Source organism: Guyanagaster necrorhizus, assembly GCF_019112545.1.
Source record: "Guyanagaster necrorhizus MCA 3950 unplaced genomic scaffold BT62scaffold_45, whole genome shotgun sequence".
Taxonomy (NCBI): Eukaryota; Fungi; Basidiomycota; class Agaricomycetes; order Agaricales; family Physalacriaceae; genus Guyanagaster; species Guyanagaster necrorhizus.
The window spans coordinates 218,681-224,246 of NW_025064924.1; positions in this window are offsets into that span (position 1 = coordinate 218,681).

The window sequence follows — 5,566 nt, forward strand, 5'->3', positions numbered from 1 at the left end:
CTACTCAGTTCGAATATCAACTTGGATAAGCCATCTACACTTCGCACTCGCCTCAACTCCTCCTTATCTCGTCCATCGGATTCTGCTCCGAAGGATATTCCTGTTCTTCCCTGACGGAACTCCATTCTGCCCATCCAGATCCTTGGGCTTCGACTCAAGGGTGACGTTGCCAATAGCTTCGTCGACGCCCACGCACTCCGCCGGACTCCGCGCGTGCACTCAAGCCTACTCGATTGGCACGTTCCTAACAAGCTCGAAGCTTCTAGCTTCCCTTTCTCAAGCCCAATTGTGCTGAGAAACTGAATGCCTCCAGTAACAACCGCAGACCTGAATCACGACTTCTTCGAGTTGATAGCTTCCATCATCGGAACACTGCTCGGTCTTCTAGCCATCATCACCCTTTGCCGCGGACGACAGTCAGTAGCAGCTTGGATAGTCAGGCACTACCAAGCGTTTCAACACATCCAGCAAATCCTACGTAACGTAACCCCCGATCTCCCCTTCCATGACATCCCCCCCTCCGCCAGAACATCCTTCTTCCCGCAAGGGGGACCCGTACCAGAAGCCGGGAATAGCAACCCGGATCAGAGGAGCCTTCACGAGGAGGAAGGACCAGAACACCCCCGACGACACATCGGAAACCGTCACCCTGCTCTCACAGGGTTCCGGAACCCGTGGACGACGAACGTCGCTCAGGAGCCCACCGAGGTCTCCAACTACGTCACTCCAGCAGGGTCCCCCGAGCATCCCGCCTCCCCGATCCCCTCAGGGATTGGAAACTGTGCTCGGGACTCCCTTGATGCCGCTCGGATGGCTGCGGGACCCCATGAAAGTCCCGACCCCCCCCAGAACCCCCCCGAAACCCCCACCGAGCCCAACTCCGGCTCCAGCCCGTCCGTCAGCAGGCTGGGGGTCGACAACCCGCGAGGAAGAGATATTCACCCCGATTATGACAACGCAGATATCGCCATCTCCGTGGCAGGCGACCCATTCCGACACCTCCACGTTGGAAGCGAGCCCGAGGCTGAAACCGCCAGCGAAAGGGGGAGGGCAGCCACGAGAAGGATTATACAAAGAATATTCCCGGAGTGGGACCTTAATGTCCCCTTCGACTACGATACAGCGGTCAGACAGCAGCAGCAGAACCAAGAGCGAGACAAGGCAATCAGGCGAACTCAGGAGGAGCTCGCCGACTACGTCCAAGAAGAAGCCCGAGAGCGGTATGAAGCCGCAGAGTACGATCGACAAGGACGAGCACAGAGAAGGAGGGAAGAGATCGAGAGAATGGGGTCAGCCTCCCCTAGGGAGTATGAGCTCCGAACCGATTCTGGATCCCCTTTCAGGGAGCCCGACTCAGAAGATGATCCATGGACGGGACCTGCCAGCATCGTCAGCTGGAACGAGGCTATCCGACGTGGAGGAGCAAGAGAACCCCAGACCGTCGACCTCGAATACCCCGCCCGCACCGACACCATCTCGTCAGACGCCGACTCCGTCCTCGGAGCCTACGGACTCCGGGTACCCGACAATGCCCACGTCTCCGACAGGGCTCTCCAGCGATTCCTGGGCAGCAGGGTCGCTCGACAGTTCCTCAATCCTGAGTTCCAGCAACTCTTCGGCCGCTATAGCCGAGAATTGGAGGAGACGAGAGCGCGAGGAGGGACGCGCTATAGTCGACTTAGAAGCCCTCCCATCGCCCGGACCAGCGACCGAGGAGACGACGGGCCCAGCACCCAAGTCAATGGAAGGGTCCCCAATGACCCTTCGTCCTCCCGTACCGTCCATCTACGACCAGCCCGTCAGTTCCCTCCTTGAGGAAGAGGACAGCGGGGACGAGGGCGACGAGGAGGACGACGTGGATAGTGACGAACCATATCAACGACGACTAGAACGAGCAGGGGAAGATACGGATGAAGAAGCACTGCGGGAGGAAATTGAAAGGGCCAGGAGCAAGGAATACCAAGAATTGTACGAGCAGGGCAGGAATTACCTATGGCAGGACGTGCGCTGGCAAGCGACGTCCTTAGGACTTGAGTACAGGTATGCGGCGGGAACTGAAAAAGAAAAAATTCTACAGTATGCAGCAACGGAATACGCATGGAGGGAATACGGACGACGACACCCGGAAGACCCCCTCATGCCGATACCCCTGTATCGGCCCAACAATAAACCCAGAGTACCGGCACCGATGCCGCGTACCCCCCCAGTCCCACCAAAACGAGCCGTCTATGTCGCCCCCTCAATTCGAAGTCGGGCCGATGACAGCCTGTCCATCCGAAGCATGGCTTCACGGCTCGTACAAACCAGAAATCGGCTGGCATGGCAAGCCGCTCAAATCCGAAATCCTTGGACCGGCAAAGGAAGCCGGCTCCTCGGCGGACAACCTCCCCCGGACCAAGCAGAGTCAAGTGGCAAGGACCCTATTCGAGACAACCCCGAGGCGGTCCGCCTCGGATTCACGGTACGGGACGGGGTGATCGTCCAGATAACCGACCCGAAGGGAAGCCCCATCGCTGACGACAACTCCCTGCATTCCTTCCCCGGACCACCCACGGAATGGAAGCAACCACCATTCGACGGATGGCCCAATCCGATGGGGGCACTCCCGCACAATGCCAACGTATTACAGTGTCACCCCGACCTGCTTCGAAAGCCCCGCCCCTTTAAAGGGGTCTCTGATGACATCGACCGGTTCCTGGTAGACTGTGAACAATACTTCGAGGTCTACATAGGGTATATCGGCACCGACATGAACAAAGTCGCATTCGCCACCTCATACCTAGAAGACAAGGCCAAGACGTGGTGGATCCTCATCTCCCCAAACTTCCGATCCACCACCAGGGAACACTACCGATATCCCTCGTGGCCGGTATTCAAACGGATGCTAAACGACAAGTTCATTGATCCCGCGGTGCAGGAAGTACACAAACAGAAGATCAAAGAATACAAGATGGGGGATAAGGCGGCGACAGACTACTTCGACGAGTTAGAATGACTTGCGAAACTCGCCGGAATTAGGGAAGACACTGCCAACGACGGAAGAATGGTAGAAGCACTCAAACGAGGGGTTCCCTCCTCGTACCTCACGATGATTTCAGCCATGGGTGTCAAAATGCTGATGCCCGTGGGATACGATGAATGGAAGGAGCGAATCGTCGAGATGTACAAGGAGCGACAAAGGCAGAAAGCGGAAGCCACGACGCTACAGGAATATTCCAAAAAGCCAGCCCCGCCAACCCCGAGCAAGTCGGGGCAAACTGCCGGAAAAACCTCGGGCCCCTCAACCGCGACTACCCCATCATACGGCGCACAGAAAACCGGAACCGGCACTACTTATACCGGGACCGGGAAGCCAATGGACATCGATCGCATGAAGAAAGAAGGGAAGTGCTTTAACTGCGGACAGAAGGGCCACATGGCCAAAGATTGCCCAAAGAAGAAGCGGACGCACGAAGACATACGGGCACAGATCGCCGAGTTACAGAAAGAAGAAGAAGAGCTCGGCAAGGAAACCAAGATAGAGGAGGTAAAAGAAGGGGCCGACTAGTGTGCAATTCCACTAGGTCGGCCGCACAAGTTCACGGTGTGCCTATCCCAGCCGCTAGTCGGACTGATAGTATCTCTGTAGTTACCCCTATGTACGAAACGCATTCGAATATACCCACAGTTGACAAGCACACCAAAGAATTGCAAAAACAAACTCAAACGCCCGCGGGCCGAACAGGGGCAGCGAGCCCCAAATCGTGGCTCAAACCATTCGACACTGAATGGACCTGGAGGGCCATCAAAGAAGCCAAAGACGAAGCAGCGGCGAAAGCCGCGCTTAGGAATTGGATACATCGAACCAGGACCGAAGAAGTAGTAGATAAAGTGATCGAAGGGATAAAGAAGGCAGAAAGGTGCCGAGCCTTGGAATGGCTCGACGAACTCCGGGGACCCCGACGATTCGTCCGACGAACAAAAACCTCGGGACGAGATCTCGTCGTTAAAGCCAGGATCGAAACGTTAACCAATCGAGCCTCGCACGAAGTAACCATGCTCGTGGACAGCGGGTGTACCGGAAGCTCGATCAATCGAGCCTTCGTGGAGAAAAACCATATCCCAACCCGCGCCACAGCCGCCCCAATCCCGGTCTTCAACGCGGATGGGACAAAAAATCAAGCTGGGTCCATTACCGAATTCGTCGAACTCCGACTAACCATCGGAGACCATGCCGAACGAATCGACCTCGCAGTCACAGATCTCGGATCCAAGGAAGTCTTCCTCGGACACGATTGGTTGATAAGGCACAACCCGCTTATCAACTGGAAAACCGGACGGATCACGTTTGCCAGGTGTAGATGTCGGAAGGTCCCATACGAACTGCCCGACGAAGACCCGGAGGATAGGTGGGACGAGGAGATGGAGGACGGAGAAACCATTCTAGCCGTTGACTTGCAGAAGGAGATCCACATTCGGGCCGTACATCACGCCAACAACCTAGCAGCAAAGGCGAACGAAGGGAAAGAGGAAAAGACATTCAAAGAAATGGTACCGGAGTGGGCATGGGACTTCCGAGACCTCTTCGAGAAAGAAAGTTTCGATGAGCTCCCAGGCCCGAAGCCTTGGGATCATGCCATTGAACTAATCCCTAATGCCAATGCGAACCTGGACTGCAAAACCTATCCCCTCGGTAACCAGGAACAACAGGAGCTCGACAAGTTCCTTGACGAGAATCTCTCCTCCGGACGAATTCGACCATTGAAATCTCCCATGGCCTCGCCCTTCTTCTTCGTAAAAAAGAAGGACGGCAAACTCCGACCCGTCCAAGACTATCGAAAGCTCAACGAGATGACGATCAAGAACCGATACCCCTTACCCTTGATCTCGGAACTGATGGATAAACTCCGAGGGGCCAAATATTACACCAAACTAGATGTACGTTGGGGGTACAACAATGTCCGAATCAAGGAGGGAGACGAATGGAAGGCAGCGTTCAGGACTAACCGGGGGCTCTTTGAACCAACGGTGATGTTCTTCGGCTTGACCAACTCCCTGGCCACCTTCCAGTGGATGATGAACGACATCTTCAAAGACCTTATCGCCACCGGGAAGGTCACCATTTACTTAGATGATATTCTCATCATGTCCAAAACGAAAGAAGAACACCGGAGCCTGGTCCGACGGGTACTCAGCCTCATGAGGAAACACAAGCTATTCCTCAAGGCGGAGAAATGCGAATTCGAGGTACTGGAAACCGAGTACCTCGGAGTGATCATCAGTGAAGGGAGCATTCGCATGGACCCAATAAAGGTCGCAGGAGTAGTGGACTGGCCGACCCCAACCAAGAAAAAGGAGTTACAGTCTTTTCTTGGTTTCACCAACTTTTATCGGCGATTCATACGGGACTACAGCAGGATCGTTCGTCCTATGACACAACTGACCGGCAACGCCCCATGGGGATGGGGAACTCCCCAACAGTACGCGTTCGAAGACTTAAAACGACGACTGGCAGAGGATGTAATCCTCGCTATTCCGTCTCAAGAAGGCAGATTTCATGTTGAAGCCGACTCAAGCGAGGGAGCCA